Here is an 18,362-nt window from a genome sequence, read left to right as displayed (position 1 = left end):
GTGAAGGTGTGGTAGAACATATGTGTTTGGTTCCCAGACTGGGTGATCCATGCACCTCTACTTATAGGTTCCTCTGCACATGAGTTCCCAGGCACCAGGCTGAGTCTCTGGTGGCCCATGATGTATTTCACAAATAGACATAATTCATGGAGATTCCAAAAGTAATAGGCCACCCCCTGGGCTCAGAAACTAGAACAACTCACCTGTACTTGGCAGTTTGTCAACACCACACAAGTTAAAGTCATCTGGGAATAGGAAACCTCAATTGAGAAAATACCTCCATCAGAATGGCCTTTAGGAAGTCTGTGGGACATTTTCTTGAATAATAATGAATGTAGGAGGACACTGTGGGCAGTGCTACCCCTGGGAAGGTGGTCCCAGGTGGCATAAGAAAGCAGGATGAGCAGCGAGGCAAGCCAGTTATCAGTGTTCCTCCATGGCCTGCTTCAGTTCCTGCCTCCAGGTTCCCACCTTGAGCTCCTGCCCTGACTTCCCGTCATGATGGACTGTAAGCTGCAAGCTGAAATAAATCCTTTCCTCCCCTAGTTGGTTTCGATGTGATGTCTAATTCACCAATAGAAAGCAAACTAGAAAAGCACATTTATGGGTATAAATGGAGCTCTTGGTCTCTACCTCAGAGCTACACCCAGACTTCTACTTAACCTTCTTCCAGACAGCAGGAAAGCCATATATGTAGCTGATACTGCTCAAAAAATAAACTAAAGGAATCCCTAGAATTAGACCGTGTAACACTAAGATTAAGCAGAGTTGAGACCAAGAAGGACCCACCACACAGTCCACCATTCTTAGGAACTAAATCTCTGGTTCAGCTGTCAAGACTGGGCTTTGCAAATGTCTGGCATTCAGTGTGTGTGCATGAGTGTGTGCGTGAGTGAGTGTGAGGTCAACGTCTTCCTCAATCACTCTCCTCCTTATTTTTTGAGAGAGGGTCTCACATAGAGCCTGGAGACCACTAATTTGATTAGACTTCCCAGTCAATGATCCCCAGGCATCTGCCTGTCTCCATGTCTTCAGTGTTGGCACTACAGCTGTGTGTCACCATGTGTCTTAGTTACTTTTTGATTGCTGTGAAGAAACACTGTGAGCAATGCAACTGGCAGAAGAAAGAGTCTATCTGGGGCCAACAGTTGCAGAGGGTGAGTCCAGGACCAACCAGGTGGGGAGCATGGCAGCAGGCAGGGGTGGCGCTGGAGCAGTAACCATCAGGCAGGGGTGGTGCTGGAGCAGTAACCATCGGGCAGGGGTGGCGCTGGAGCAGTAACCATTGGACTCTTACATCCTGATCCACAAGAATGAGGCAGAGTTAGACACTAGGAATGGCAGGGACTTTTAAAACTTCAAATCCTACCCCAGAGACACACCTCCTCCCCAAAGGCCACACCTCCTAATCCTTCCCAAACAGTTCCACCAACTGGGAGCTGCTGTGGGATGGTCTGTAAGTCAAATTGCTCTGATTGGTCAATAAATAAAACACTGATTGGCCAGTGGCAAGGCAGAAAGTAGGCGGGAAAAGGAGAGGAGAATTCTGGGAAGTGGAAGGCTGAGGAGGAGACACTGCCAGCCGCCGCCATGACAAGTAGCATGTGAAGATGCCGGTAAGCCACGAGCCACGTGGCAAGGTATAGATTTATGGCAATGGATTAATTTAAGCTGTAAGAACAGTTAGCAAGAAGCCTGCCACGGCCATACAGTTTGTAAGCAATATAAGTCTCTGTGCTTACTTGGTCAGGTCTGAGCGGCTGTGGGACTGGCGAGTGAGAGAGATTTGTCCTGACTGTGGGCCAGGCAGGAAAACTCTAGCTACAGGGAGCAGCCAAATATACGGGCCTATGTGGGTCATTCTTGTTCCAACCATCACATCACGCCTGACCCTGATGGCATTTTCATACACATGTCATTAGACTCTGACCTTATCTGTCTTCTTCCACACACCCCTCTCGTATCCCTTCTCCCCCGTCTCGTTGGTCCCTTCATGTCTTCCATCAGTATCCCTCCTGCTTCTCTCTCAGGCGTTCTGTTACACACTCGTGTTCTGCCTCCCTCTCCCATCTCCATGTTTTTGTGTGGTGACAGCAGGTACCTCCTGATGCTGTGACAGGTTCCACAGAGGGTGAGATCTTCAGTAACGAGCTCACCCCATGACAGCTCAGTGAGGACTACAAGAGAATGTGGCAGATGGCACCCTGCCCTGACCAGCACAGCTCCTAGGTGGCAGGACACAAAGTCTCCCTCATCTGAGTCCTCTGAGCCCACTCAAATGCTGTGCCCCTGGTTGGGTGCCAAGATGCTTCTGTGCTGACACTTCTGGGGCAGAGGATCCATCATTCGGTCTCATTTACCAAGACACTTCTGGATAGGGAATCTATTTCCTGGTAGAAGACTCCAAGCCAACCTACAGCATCCACCTCTCAAGCCCAGACTTCCTTGAGAAGAGGCCCCTGGGGGCTCAGGCTTCTAACAGACAATCACAGCTGATGACATTGGTACGGTGACTGATGATGTCATGTAGGCCAGAACAAGGCTGCCCTCAGAACTCAGTGTCACATCTGGACCCTCCCGGGAGCCGTCATCAGAAAACCCACAGGACCCACCTCCCTCTCAGGTGCAAAGCTCATTTTCTCCCTCTGATGCCACAGAGACTCCTCTGTACTGTGCCACAGGAAACACCGATGTGCCCTCCAGACAGCAGGCAGCACAGCGGGACAGGCTGACCCAGGCCCCAGAGACACAGATGACCAGACTCACTGCCCCCTCAGAGCCCAGGCTTAGCCCTTGCCAGGCTTCTTACAGATGGGGGCTGAGGAAAGGCAGGAGAGGCCTCAGAAGAGAGAAACTGAGGAGGAGCGGTGAAGGCCTTCGACCTTGGTGCTGAACCGTGGGCATAGTCTGCCCGAGAAAACACCAGGTCAGAGCAGCACCTGGGTCAGAGCTCAGTAAACAGAGGCATATCGCAGCCATGGGTGTACTGCAGAGGCCTCCACTGAGTCAGCATGGCCCCTGCAGACAGCACTCACCTCTGTTTCTCCCAAAGGCATTTGCTTCTGAAGGGGTTTCACTTCAGCCCGTCATGGGCCTGTGCTAAATATAGACCTGGCTGCACAGGTGCCTGCTCCTGAACCCACCCTGGGAAGGAGCCTTTGTAGAAGATAATTATAAATATGCATAGGTATACATACACAGGAGAGGGAGAATGGGCACTCAGTTGGTACATGCACACAGTGGCTCTTGGAGCTGTGTGGTCACGAGGGCACCTTGCAGAGGAACCGTGGCTGTTTAGACGGAAACTCACAGGCCACTCTGGAAACAAGGATCTCAGGAGGTTGTGGAGACATTAAGGGAGAGCCCAGCAAGGGGAAGTGAGTAGCTGGTGTAGGCCAGGAGACATACAGCCAACTCCACTTCCAGCCTGAGCTCTCTGCTTCCCAGTCAGATACAGGAAACTGCTCTGCAAACTCCCTCCATCACAGGCTGAGCCCCAGCAACCATGCCTCCCCCTCCGTGATGAGCCAAAACGCTTCTTCTCTTTAGTCACTTCCCTTGTGTATTTTCATAGTGACAAGAAATGTAATGAATACACCTGAAACTCCACAGCAAAGCCTATCCATGAGGGACTTGGTAGACCATCCAGCTGACCCCTCCTTTACAAAGAAGGGTAAACTGATTTCCCCTCCCAGTTTACATGTGTCTCTTCCAACAGATCTGTTTAATCCCCGTAATAAACCCTCCAGCACTCCACCCCATAGGACCAGCCATGGAGATCATTGTTCCAGATGCTGGTGCCACAGGCTGACAGAGTTGTCCCCAGTCAGATCCCTATGTCTGGTGAGCAGAGTGTGCCAATCACTGACACATATGCCATGAGTGAGCAGTGAAGTCACAGAGTCTCAATGATGGAGGAGTGATGGTCGCACAGCCAGCAAAAGCCATTCATTTTTTAGGCATCCACCCTGGGTTTGCATCATTTTAACACTCCATAAGACTAAACAGGACCCATGCATAAAGTGCTCTGGTCTCAAGGCATCAGAGAACATTTGTCTGGGGGAAGCCTGGAGCCATGAGCTCAGCAAGCCCCTTCTGGGAAGCTCCATTTTTAATTTATACTTGAAAGAACAGCCAGGAGCCAAGCTGCGGTTACTCAGACATGGACCGCAGTCTCCCAAAGTGTATGAAATGAGGCTGTCATTTGAATAAAAGAGACCTATAGTGTTCATTTCAATCCTAGAGTTCCATCTCCCAAGCAACGTGAGGATGCAGGAAGACCGTGTCTACCCCGTGAGCTCAATGGCTGCCCAAGACCCAGAGGTGTCCTGACAGAGGGTGGTGATGTTAATGGGTATGGTGGCCTGATGTTGAGTTAGGAAATGAGCTGATTTTGGAAGAGGCCTCAAAGCACAGTGAAACATCATATCCAAATTGCCTAAGTATGTCCTTTAAAAAAAAATCACACAAGGAAAAAAAGAATTCATTCAAAGAATGAGATTTTATGTGACAGAAGAAGAAAAAATGTATCTATATGGCTCCCATTCCACATCACAACTAAACCTTTAAAATTCACCACTTGTTGATGTTCAATTTAGCATCAAAGCAGAAAAATCTACAATCATCCAAGACAGCTTTCACAGCCCCCTGTTCCTCAGGTCTACGTGAAACCATATTGTCTTCATATATTTCAAACAAAACAACATTTGTGACAGATTGACTATCAAAGCTGTTCTGAAATCCAGCCATGCTCTCACAGGCAGAGCAGCAAGGGAGGCTGCTAGCAAGTAAGGCAGCGCCGGCTCTCGCTGTGCGGTGAGATACAGAAAGGGGTTCCCACAATATGTTATCGCGCCTCCCTTAACATGGGTAGATAAGGGACCACTGGGGTGATGGGGTTAAGCAGAGAGAGGATCCAGGATAAAGGAGACAGAAGAGGGGTGGGGGTAAAACAAAGAGAATATGGAAAAACTACACGGAAACCTACTGCCTTGTAGCCAAATGCCCGGCTCTCATTCTTGTCCTGCGTTGAGCAGGGGACAAATGCATCCATACTGAGAATGTGGACCTCCCTGCCCTTACTCTCTGAATTACAGCTGGTAAGCACTTTTCACACAGTTTGTGTGGTGTCAGGCATTGGGATCACCAAGGGATCATGGAACGTGCTTACAGGGATATGTAGGCTACATAAGCACGGTGCCATTATAAGGGAAGTGAACATCTGCAGGATTTGCTGGCCACACTGGTCTGGAATAATCCCCTGAAGACACTTGAGGTCGACTTGTTAATCCCAAAGATATGACAAGAAAGAGCACCAACCCAAATTATTATGGCTGAATTAATTAAAGCAAGCAATTAATGAAATCAAGCTTTTTTTATTTGTGTACACAGTTTGTCTCCCCCTAACACAGGGTTCAAAGGGTCAGTATTGAATGTGAAGAAGATAAGACTTTCATAGCTCAGGGGTAGGGGGTTTCCAAATGGGGGATTTGGCAGACAAAGGCAAGGTTGCAGGTTATAACAAGGTGGTCATAACAACAGGTGGTCATAATAACCTTTTGAAACAAAGGTGCAGTTGCAAGGTACCTTACAACTTTTTGTTTGTTTGTTTGTTTGTTTTTCGAGACAGGGTTTCCCTGTACTGCTTTGCGCCTTTCCTGGAACTCACTTGGTAGCCCAGGCTGGCCTCGAACTCACAGAGATCCGCCTGGCTCTGCCTCCCGAGTGCTGGGATTAAAGGCGTGGACCACCACCGCCCGGCAAGCATGAAATTTGGAATTTTTTTTTTTCCAGAGCTGAGGACTGAACCCAGGGCCTTGTGCTTGCTAGGCAAGCGCTCTACCACTGAGCTAAATCCCCAACCCACCTTACAACTTTTTTAAACAAAGACAAGGTTGCCACTTCCTGGAACAGGCAGTACAGAACCATTTGTAGTTAAAGTTATAGGTGAGGCATAGTTCAACCCTTGAAAAACAGAGGTTTAATCATAAACAGGAATGAATTTAGTTTGTCTTCACTGTAAGATGGCTTTCAAGCCCAAAATGGAGGCAGGCTGGATCATCACACTGTGTCCTCTTTAACTGACTGTTGGACAGATGGAAGAACCAAAGCCAACCCAAGCCCCTCCCTGCTGTGAGACCACAAGATCAGCTCTCTCTTTCGACCTTTTTAAGCATTGATACTGGTCACACTGTTCTTTGGCACTGCTTTGGCCATCTTGGCAAGGCAGGGCCCAGGGAAATGGCCAATGAGGGGAGCCTGGCTAGCTGTTCTCAAAGGAGCACCAAACCATGTGTGGCTTCACGCAATGGAGGAGCCCCGCCCCCTTGAGCCCCACCCCCTTTTGAGTCCTACTGTCCTGGTTAGTTTTACCTGTCAACACAACTTAAGAGTTACCTGAGCCGGGCAGTGGTGGCACACACCTTTAAATCCCAGCACTCGGGAGGCAGAGGCAGGCGGATCTTTGTGAGTTCGAGGCCAGTCTGGTCTACAGAGCGAGATCCAGGACAGGCACAAAGCTACACAGAGAAACCCTGTCTCAAAAAACCCAAAAAAAAAAAAAAAAAAAAAAAAAAAAAAAAAAAAAAAAGAGTTACCTGAAAGGAAAGCTTCAGATGAGAAACTGCCCCCATCAGATTGGCCCACAGGCATGTCAGTGGTTGTCTTGTTAATTGATGTAGGCCAGCCCAGCCCACTGTGGATCCCTAGGCCCAAACGATAAAGGGAGCTAGCTGAGTGTGAGCAGCATCCTCTGTGGTTCCTGCTTCCTCACTGTGAAGTGAGTTCCTTGGTTGGCAGTCATGCTGTGTGGAACAGGAAGTGGGCCTGCCTCAACTTCTGCCAATGATGGACTGTGATCTGAAATTGTAAACTGAAATAAACCCTCCCTGCCCCTAAGTTGCTTTTAGCCAGTGTTTTAATCACAGCAACAGAGCTGAAACTGGAAAACAGTTTCACTGTATAGCTCAGAATAGCCTCATATTTGCAGCTGTCCATCTAGGGTTAAAGGCAGAACCCTCATGACCAGCTCCCAAAAGCATCCTTAGAAAAAATTTCTAAGGCTCTCGATTAGGACATCTCTCTCAGCCTGGGACTTTTTTTTTTAAATATAAATTTATTTATTTTACATCCCAGCCGCAGCTTTCCCTCCCTCCTCTCCTCCAAGTCCCTCACCCTCACCCTGACCCCCTCTTTTCTGACCCCCTAATCCACTCCACCATTTCTGTTTAGGAAAGGGCAGGTCTTCCAGGAGTATCAACAAAACATGGCATATCAAGTTGCATTAAGACTAAGCACCTCCTCATGTATTAAGGCTGGGCAAGGCGTCCCAGTATGAGGAGTAAGGTCCCAAAAGCCAGTAAATGAACTGGAGACAGCCCCTGCTCCCCCTGTTAGGAGTCCCACAAGAAGACCAAGCTACACAAATGTAACATAGATGCAGAGTGCCTAAGTCAGTCCCATGCAGGATTCTCCTTCTTCATCTACCTCCCATTGGGTCCTGGGAAATCTTTGCTGCAAGGCAGGCTGGGAAATGTAGTCTCCTTATGCATGTGAGGGTGCCCAGAGGTCATAGAAACAAGAGGGCATGTCTGACCTGATCCCATGCAACTCAAAGCCTGGGGCCTCCAGCAGGTTCAGAGTCTACTCCAGCATGTCTAGATAGTGACTTATGAATGAGTACAAGTTATCTACCATGTACACATACACAGTGTGCCCTGGATCATGGGGTCAAGGTCAAATCCCACTTGAAAAGCAGAAATCCAGAGATGAGTAGCACCACCCAGTGGCCAAGAGATGAAGCCCTCAGCAGATCCCATCCTACCAGGCTCAGCTTCCTCCCACTTTTCCTAACACACCTCCAGGAAACTTCACCCCTGAAGGGCAGGACACACCCAGAACACACCTCCAGGGAAACTCCACCCCTGAAGGGCAGGACACACCCAGAACACACCTCCAGGGAAACTCTACTCCTGAAGGACAGGACACACCCAGAACACACCTCCAGGGAAACTCCACCCCTGAAGGGCAGGACACACCCAGAACACACCTCCAGGGAAACTCCACCCCTGAAGGGCAGGACACTACTCCAGGGAAACCCCACCCCTGAAGGACAGGACACACCCAGAACACGTCTCTGCCTCAATCACCTCCACCTCTTATGCCTTTACCAGGCTTCCCACTTCAGTGCTCTTGTCCTTGATGTCCCCTGAAGGAACACCGTGCTCCTGGCTCCTCCATGTGAAGAACCAGACCACCACATGTCTAATCCCCAGAGTAGGTGCCTCTACCCCATGTCTCCTACGACCTCCTGCTGCCTCCAGATTCTTCCCAAGTTCACATCCTGCCTTGACGCTATCACAGCTTGAAACAGCACTGTCCTGTGTAGCTTGCCTTCTGCATCTCCAGGGGGCAGAGGGCGGAGCATGGACAGGCACCCATTCCCAGAACTCACCTGACTCCTGGAGTCCTCAGAGAATACTGAGTGAATAAATAAATAATGGGGACTTGGCCAAATCAGTATTTTAAATCTGTTAACTATCTTCACCTCTTCACAAAGAATGTTCTAAAGTTTGGGGAAGGGAGGTAGGCTACCTGCTTTCCACAGAGAACTCAGAGATCTTTGGGAAGAGAAGATACAGTTTGACCACACTTCAGTGACCTGGGCTTCCCAGGCTTGTTGAAGCGTGAAGCACATCCTAGTTCACTTTTCACAGTTCACTTTTTTTTCACTATCCAGATCACCTTTGGGGACAGTGGGAGTATCTTTCACCCTTAGTAAGGCACCAATATAAACTCTCTGAGCAGAGAGACCTAGACCGACCACCGTAAGTCCACAGTCTGGGGGGCGTGGCTGAGCTTGCAGTCCTGTGACTTCCTGGCTGAGGACAGAAAGTCCTTTCTATTGTGGGGAGGGCTCCAAGAAGACTACACACACATTTCTGCTCTCCCATTCTCCACACCTGAGAAGGGCACCCCAGCCTCACACCTGCAGCCATGTTCCTCTGTCACTACACAAACACAAGCAAGGAAAGTACATCACGGGTCTCTGTTCCCCCATCAGCAGCTACCCAGCAAGTGGAAGCGTTGGTCCTTTGAGGACCATCCAGGTTCACAGTAAGCATAGGCCTGAGGATACCCAGGCAGCAACATGTCGCCACTTAGAGGAGGGAGCGGAGGGTCTGGATCCAGGCTGCTCCACCTCCAGTTCACTGAACTCAAGCAACTGTAGCAATCGCTCAGGATTCCCACAGAGAAGAGGCAGCCAAGTCGCCTTTGCATTCCCTCTTTCCCAACATTCCCACTCTACTCCAACCTGGAAACTTCCCAGCCTGGGGGGTGCTGGCCGGCATCCTGACAGGGCTGGCTCAGACCCAGCCCAGACCCCTTCTCCTTCAGGGCAGGAGGACTCCACTGAAAGGCACTGAAGTTTTTCAGCACCTCTGTTTTAATCAGGAATAGCTGACATTTCCCTGGTGCTTAAAAACAGACAATCCCAGAAACAACAAGCCACTGGAGACAGGATGAGGTATCAATGCTCGGCAAGCAGTAGGCATTTTGTTCATGTGTATCATCGAACCCCATGAGGTCAGGCTGTGAGTCCGTCCTGGTGATAGCTGGAGGCTTGGGCACAGCCAGTGTTGACTTGAGTGACAGTCCATGCTGGTCTCTTCTGGTAACATGTTCACAGAAGCCATAGGTACAGCCTTCACTTTCTCAAGTCTGGACTCTGCTCTGCCCTGGCCTTCAGTGGTAACTTGCTGCTAAGGTGTGATGCCTCTCACACCATCACAGGCAAATCAGTATTTCCAGTGACACATGGGCCACTGGTCACAAAAGCCACAGGACATGCTCCAGTGGATCTTGCAACTCACCAGGTGCAGGAGCTCTGCTGCTCTGGCCACAGGGAAGGAGAGAAGTTGTGCCACTGTGTACATCTGACAGATGGCAAAGCTGGGTGCTGGGGAGGATGAGCAGTCTGCCATGGTCACCAGCTCATGATGGACAGCAGAGTGGATCCTGGAGCCCTGTTTCCTGCTGATTCTTTTCCATTTGTGCAGTACTCTTGGGAGCCATTTCTACCCTGAGGGTTGACTGGATGGTCTCTGAGTCATTCTCAATGTGAGAACCCAAAGCTACCTTCCAGAACTTCCCAGGAAAGTTACCTGCTTTGGGAAAAAAATAGTGTATCGCCTCAGAATGGTAATGGTGTGTGAGGGCTGGATACATATCCCTCTGGGGCACCGAGGATTCGGAACACACTGACACTCTACCAAACTGGAGCCTGAGGACAGCTGCTTGGCCCCAGCTCCCCGACTGCTCATTTCCTCTTCTCCAACTCCTTCTACATTCCCAAGACACCATGAGATGCTTAGTAGCGCTGAGGTTCAGCTCCCCTGAGTCAGGGGCCTTGGAGTTTTCTTTTTCTCTGCTCCCCAAGACTTGGGGCTGGGGAACAAACACCAGCAAAACCTTGTGCAGACCAGGCAAGTACTCCGCTGCTGGGTCACGCCAAGACTGCCTTTGGAGATAAGATCTCACTGTATGGCCCAGGCTAGCCTTGAACTTATGATGGCCCTGTGTAATCCTCTCTCAAGTGCTCACGTTACATGCATATGCCAGCATCAAGATACCCTGATCTCTAAGGCGTGATCTTTGATCTCAGACTCCCTCTGTGCTGTCCCAAGAGGTCTGCAGCCTGGGGTGACCAGCAGTGCCCTGAGAGAATCGCCCATCTCAGGTTAAATGGAAGGTCAGACAGCTGCAGGCTGGGCCTGGACAGTTTCTCAATTAAAAGCTGAGGACGACTTTTCTCCCTCTGTTGACTCTGCAGCTCTCAGGCTCTCTCTGTCTGGCACCCACCTCTCCGAGGGCCCTCCAACTGTCAATAATGTGTTGAGTGGCTGGAGTAGTGAGCCACACTTGATAGGCCACACAGTCAAAGGGCCCTCCCTGGACCATACACCTTGGAAACATATTGATCTACATTCCACAGTTCAGAAAACCAATCTGGGTCCTGAGAGCCAGAGTCGAGAGCTACAGAGCCTGGAGTAGGCTTTCAGCAAAGGCCATGTTCACGTGAGAATTAGTCATTGATCTCTTGAGATAGGTTCTTGGGAAGAGCCTTCAAGCAGATGTGCTAAATACACAGGGACAGGATCGGGATTAGCCCAGGTCACAGCCATTGGATGGACAGAGAGGATCCTCCCCCTTAGCTGAGGTTCAGAGTGGGACTAACCAGAGAAGGCCTGAAGCAAGGTTCTGACTCCAAAGCCTGCAAAACAAACTGCATTGATAGCCAGTCTTTACCAAGTGTCTCGATCCCTGAGCTGACTTCAACAGTGACTCCTGCACAAGCTTGTCTGTGTCTGAAGCCTCAGACCATAGCCTTGATTGAACACAGGGTCTTTGGAAGGGAATCAGTTGAGCAAGATAAGGCTGTACTGACGAGGAACCCTGATGATGGTGTCTTCATAAGACAGACAGGGCCAAGGTCACATGATAAAGAGCAAGAGACAAGACTGACTCTGTCATCCAAGAAGCTACAAGGACTATATCCACTGTAGCAAGGACTGATTTCCCCAAAACCCTCAGAAGGACCCAGCCCCACAGATACCCTGTGGTTCTCAGCTCCCCAGGTGTGAATCTTCAACACAGCTACTGCAGAAATGAAACCTATTCCCAAACTGCCAGTCTAGCTGAATGTATAAGATCAAGTGTAAGTAAGGGACCCTGCCTCAAAAAGTGAGGTGGAGAGTGCCTGAGGGAGGTGCCTAACAATCACTCTGGATTCCGTGCACATGCATACATGCATGCACAGCTGCACACATATGAACACAAACACTTAGCTGTTGCAAGTCAACATGAAGAAGACCCACTTCCTATTCATCTTCAGAGCAGCAAAAAGCAAGGCAAACAGAGGAGCCTCCTTTACAAGGCTGAAGTCGCTCCTGTCTTCACAGTGGGAGGCGTTTCTCCTAACCCTCCATCCTGAGTCCCAGAGGCTGAAGGTCTCTCCTTCCACTTACATCCATGCAGCTCTGTGGCATTGCCTGATGGGCTGGTTCTGGTCGCAGCCTCAACACCAAGGCAGTGCTCACTCCCCCGTCTTGACATAGGTCAGCTTGCCCTGCTTGTGAGCACCTACGACCAAATGCATCTTGAAGAAGGAGGCAGCAGCTGCTTCTTCCAAACACTCAGTGGCCACTGGTTTCCCTGCTCACCTCTTCATCCTCATTGTGTCTTCTGGGTACTGAGGAGTCACCCTTCCAAGTCTAAAGGTTCCCCACCCCTTTCCCTCCACCCCCTAACATCCCTTGAGTCTGAGGCAGATGGCCTCTCCTTTTCCCAGCCCAAGAAGCTTCATGTTCTCTGCAATCTGTTTGCCAAACATCCCAGAGCAGAGCCATGCTGCTCTAGCAAGGAAGCCCATGCTTGACATTCCCCTTCCCTCTCAGGCCCTCCTCCACCCTCTCAGGATGGGACACCTCTAACCAGATCAGCCTAGCCCACTAAAGTGAACATGGGCAGCAGGGTGGGGTACAGTTGTGGACCCAGCTTAATCCAAGACCTGAGCTCTGCATAAATTTGGGACAGAATTCACATCAGGAGAACCCCTGGGGTCCCTAAAAGTCTCACCATCCACTCATCTCATAGTCCATAGCATGCAGACTTGGAGCCAGAGAGGCCCAAGATCAAGTCCTGGTGTCTCTGCAGACCAAGTGCGCTCTCTTGGCTGCCCTACTATGTATGAAGTGGGTGCCAGAGACTTGCTAAAAATGCTGAGCTTCCCTCCTGGCTTTTCAAGTGTGAATCACAGCTCAGAGCAGAAAGTGAGAGATATTCCTCTCTGGGCCCTTCTTGGGAACTCAAGAGTAACATTTAGCCCCAGAGGTGACAGTCCCTTCCTGTCTCTTCACACCATCCACATGAGCTATTCTGAATAGTTCTCTACACTGGAACCAAAGACCTGGCTTCCACTGCAAGCCTGGGACAAGGAGACAGGGGCAAGAGGATGGATGAGCCCTCTGCAGACTCAAACCACCCAGAGCTGGATGCCCCCTGAGAGCTAAAAACTGAACCATACACACTCTGGGGAGGCAGCTGTACAAGAGGTCTCGTTGGGGCTCAGTGAACATAGGGTCTGCCCAGTGCTCCAATACCTACCAAGATCCAAGCTGGCATCTATTTCTTTAGAAATCATGTTCTGCTCCAGCCTTGCTGGAGCACCCTGCTGTACCCACAGCCCATGCCCCCTGCTCCCTACAGTAGAAACTGTCAACCAGTAAGTTGAGTCTCACATGCCTAACTCTACGTGGATCACTAACCAAATCACAGCGAAGCTGATGCTGCGTGGCTCTGATTAGCGGTAATGGTATTTAAAATAATAGAATATGCTCATGGTGTGTGATGGAGTTTTTAAGTACTTCTGTCGTGTCGGCTTCCGGGAGCATCTGTCGTTCCCTGCGGCCATTACTTATGCAGACAATTAATGTAACAGTCAGCTGGAACTGCAGGAACAAACAAACCTGATACTTTGGGAGCTTGTACCGAATGGAAGCTTCCTCTTCGTGAACAGCAGAGCTGCTGACAGGCTGGGGCTCTGAAGGGCCCTGTGAGTGCTGTTTTGTTATCCTAGAACCCTGCCTGGAGGAGTTCTCAAAACATGGGGCTGTTTTTTCTCTTGTTGGAGAATGGGAGCAGGAGAGGCAGGGCTAGGCTACACACTTACATATAAGAACTCTTCTGCAGGTAGACTGTCATGGCTGTTCACATTTCCTGACAAAAGGAAGCCCATGGACAAGACTGGAGTCAAACGCAGCAAGGAAGACCATCCCGCAAGAAAACATTAGTGCTGTAGGGTGAACCATAAAAAAACGCATCCTGGGACCCAAGCTCCCACCACCTAGGAGCATGAAACTTACTTGAGGAAGGGTCTGGCAGAGGTGACTAGTAAGGCTGAGGCAGAGCAGAGTGACTGAGTCCTTGTGAGAAGGGAAGATCGACAGCCAGATACACACAGACAGACACCAGATGGAGACTAAGGCAGAAATCAGGGTGATGCTACTAGAAGCCTGTTTGCAGCCTCCAGGAGCCAAGATAGAGGTGGGGGCCATCCTCACATCCTCAGAAGGAAACAACCGTCCCCCTTCTTGGCTTTGGGCTTCTACAGACTGAGCCGTGAGAGAATGAACTTCTCTTGTCCAAACTGTCCAGGCTGTCGGCCTTTTGCTATGGAGTCCCAGAAGACAAGGCTAGTAGACAAAGTGTAAGTGGGAGACAGGAAAAGAATGGACGTCAGTGGAATGGCCAAAATCTAAGCTACACAGGTTGGCCAGCTTCTGGATCCAGGTGTAGCCCACCCTGATTTTTGCCCCCTGGGAGTTGGAGTCTGTATGGCTTTGTTCTCTGGCTGCTGGCCTCGCAGCTCTGAGCTCTGGAGTAGGCAATAGCATTTAGTTCATTTAGCCAGTGATAGAGGCAGCAGTAGAGACTGACAGTCTACCTGCACATCCTCAGCCCTGCCCCCTCCTCGCCACCTAGAGCTCTCCTCTGTCTTTAGCAGTGTCTTCTCTCTTCCACACCCAGAATGACACCCACTGAACAGGTAGGTCCTGTCCATGCAGAGGAAGCACATTGGCTCCCGATGGTCCAGCTCAGTAGGCTTGCTCCTACAGCTACTTAGCCAGGGCAGAGCCAAGGTCATTGTCAACCTGTCAGACAGTCATCCTCCTTAATACCACCCCAGCCCTGTCCCTCCACCTGCCACTCACCCTTTCTTCCCAGGCCAGAATGACATTCTACAGTTCCTTCTGCTGTGAGGGAATTATCCCCCTAAGATCCCAAGCCCCCACTTTATCCCCTCATCTGAACTCCAGCAAACATAAGGGCCACCCTGGGTGACATGGTTCCGTCAACGTCTTTGCCATGCTCATTGAATTCTGCTTTCCCTCGGCTGGTCCTTACAGCAGTTGAATCTACGTTCTGCCAGGCCTCAGTCAGTATTTCCTGATGTTCCTGCTATGGTTCTTTGCCTGCTCATCCATCCGTCTGTCGCTGAAGAGCAAAATACACCAATGCTCCAGAGGAGCTCATGGGTCACAGGGAGAAGCCTGCAGGAAATTGGGGTTTGTCATAGGAAAATGCGGAATTCTGCTCATATTTCATGGCTCAGGAAGCTTCCACACACTGTAGGCAGGGCCCACCTTCCTCGGTTCCATGTCACTCTAGCTAGATGGCTGTGCTAGGGCTCCATCCAGTACAGTCTTAGAAGAAAGATGTCCCCAACAGCCCCTGAGACCTAGGCAGGAGGAACCTTCAAAAGTACAAGGTATTTCCCTACAAGTCTCTCCCACTCCAAGGTATGCAGAGAAGCCCAAACAGGAGGCCTGGCTTCATACCTGAAGACTTAGCAGAGAGACTAACCTGGGGAACTTCATAGACACATTCATGTTCGGTGCCTGACAGAGAGCATACCCAGTGCCCAGTGCTTCTCCCAAACTACTCAGGAAGGACCTAGACCCAGAGCCACACCAGCTGCACACACTGACACCGGGTGTCCTGGCCAGAGGTTGCGCGATGGCTCCGCTCTACAAAACCCTAGAAACGAGAGCCTGAAAATCATCAATTCTGTGTATGTCGCTGTGTGTATCTGCCACTGGGTCACTGACTCTGGGATTTTGAAAATTTTATTCTGTGTCTCCTACAAAATTGCAGTGTCAACATGGCTGGTTCTAATAACACAGGGGCAAGATTAGTGTTGTGGTTTGAATGGGAAATGTTCCTCATAGACTCATGTATTTGAACACTTGGCCTCTGGTAGTGGGGCTATTTGGGGTAGTGGGGAGGTTTAGGAGGTGGAGCTTTGTTGGAGGAAGTTCATCACTGGGGGTGGGCTTTGGGATTTTATAGGCTTTCCACTTCCTGTCCCTTCTCCTATACTTTCCTGCTGCGTAAGAGGTAATTTTTTGCTCCCAGCCGGGACAAAAGAGGGTTGGAACTGAACAAAATATATGACACAGTACCTTCAAGACACTGACCATCAGGCAGTGAAGGACTATGGCCCCAGAGAGAAGGGAAGCCAAGAGAGTGTCACCTGACCCAGTTCACTGCCTGAATTAAGTGTCTAGCAGCAACATGGAGCCCAGAAGAGCTGACTGAGTCTGAAATAATGATCTAAGAGTCAGAGAGTTCAAGTTCCCTCTCCTTAGTCTGTAGAGAGTGACCCTATGTGCCTACCTGATAGTTGACCTCCCTCAGAAGTGAGGGGGTGTCCAGAGGCCAGAGGGAGAACACCAAGGGTCAGAGGAGTGGGTACCATGCGTTTCACTGAAGGGACAGAATCTTGTACACCATTTGACCCCAGAGAACAGCAGATCTCAGAGTCCAATAGTGTCTTTTGCTTTTTTCCTTGTGCCCAGTGCATCATGAAGGAACACTGGATGAAAAAAAAAATGAACAAATAAGCACGAGCTTTAGAGAAATTACAAGGAAGGACAGGCGGTGTGAATGTCCTGGACCCAGAGGAAGAGTGGGCCTCCAGGTTTCGTGTCACTGAAAGTCCCTGTACCAAGAAAACAAGGGAGACAGCATGGTTGGGGGACACTGCTGGGCTCTCCATGAGACTCTCCCTCATGAGGTCTTCACATGAGATTCCAAATCTGTCACCTTGATGGCACTATTTTTTTAAGTATTTGTTTTTATTATGTATATGGTTGTTTTGCCTGAAGGCATGCATGTGCACCGTGTGCATTCCTGATGTCTGCAAAGGCCAGAAGAGGACACTGGATTCCCTGGAACTGGAGTTATGCATGGTTGTGAGCTGCCATGTGGATGTTGAGAACTGAACCCAGATCCTCTCCAAGAGCAGTAAGTGTTCTTAACCTCTGAGCCATCCCTTCAGCCCCAGATGGCACCATTTTTAAAAATACTCTGTGTTTCTGGCTCTGCAGCTGGGGTCTCACTGTCTCTGATCCTGGGGGCAGGGAGTAGTAGATGCAGAGTCAATGACACAGACTCCAGGAGGTTTGCACAAAATCTCTCATCTGTTAAGCAAAGGGCTGAGGTTTATGTATGTGGTTTTTGGCAGGCTCTGCTCCTAGCTGCTGTGGTATTTCTTGGTTGGCTCCAGGCTGCAGGTCATCACCTTCTAGTTTGGAGTTTATGGGTCAGGTTTCCTCTGGCCAGAGTGCTGTCTGCACATGTCACAGCTTTTTGGTTGCTTAAGGCATGGCCCAGTGCTTTGGCCTTACCCGCTTCAACCCTGAAGCAGAGGACCTGGCTGAGCTGGCCCACAAAAGCTATAGGACCACTACATGAGTCCCAACATAATTACTCACACAGCAGAAGAGAACTGCATCTGTATACCTGAGATATTGCCTACCCACCTGAGGCTACCACCTGTCTGTCAGAGTCCCTGACTATTGGGCCAGGTGCCAGTACATGAGCCTTCTGTGTTCCCTCCCTGACCAGTATGCCTGGGCAGATCCAAGTGTCCCTGCTATAACACAATGCCAGTCTCTTTGCTTCCCCCAAGATTACTTTCTCCTCATCTTTCTCCCCCTCAGGAGAGCTCGAGTTGGATCCTTGTGAGGGACTGGCCCTTAGCACATCTCCCACTCCCTGCCCTGCTGCTTCCTCCCACCATAATCAGCAGATTCCACCCTAACCAATGAACCCAAAGAGGGTCCAACTCCAGCCCTTCTCCCCAACCCTGCAGCAGCCCTGCCCAACACCTCCTCTACCTCACCCCTCAGGCTACTCTTGTCTTGTCTCAATGTTGCCCATGTTCAAGTCCCCTGGTCCCCATATTCAAATCCACATAGCTTCTTGGGTCAGCCCTGCCCACCTCCACCCCATTCACAGCTACCTTAGCTTCTATTTCAAAAGCTCCTGCCTAAGGCCAGCCCGGCCTCTGCTCCCCGACCCCTCACTGCACCCAACGCCCTTTTTCCCAGCACACGTCTGGGTTGGCAGAGCTGACTCTCACTCCACCAAACAGTGGGCTGGGCTGCTGCAGGAGTCCTGTCACTCCCCACACCTACTCACTCAGGAGAGTCTCTGCCTTGACTCTTCCACCAGCCAGGGCCCCACTGAGGTGAGAAACTGGGAGCTGGGTGGGGATGGGCACCCTGGCCTTTCTTTCCTCCTCTCTGTTTCCCTGCACACACTAGCATCATCTTTTTTGTCTTTTTCGCTTTTTATTTATATTTTAGCATTTCCCCTTCACAGCTGGGTCCCTATTGTACAGAACACAAGCCAGGCACAGCTGTGGCTAATCTAAAATGCCATTAATATAGATTGGGGCTAATTACTTGGGCCCCCTGGGCCATCCAAGGGTGCAAACTCCAGCACAACACACACCT

Source organism: Peromyscus californicus, unplaced genomic scaffold (assembly GCF_007827085.1).
Source record: "Peromyscus californicus insignis strain IS unplaced genomic scaffold, ASM782708v3 Scaffold_5__1_contigs__length_169319896, whole genome shotgun sequence".
NCBI classification, from domain to species: Eukaryota; Metazoa; Chordata; class Mammalia; order Rodentia; family Cricetidae; genus Peromyscus; species Peromyscus californicus.
This window is presented reverse-complemented; position numbering follows the sequence as displayed.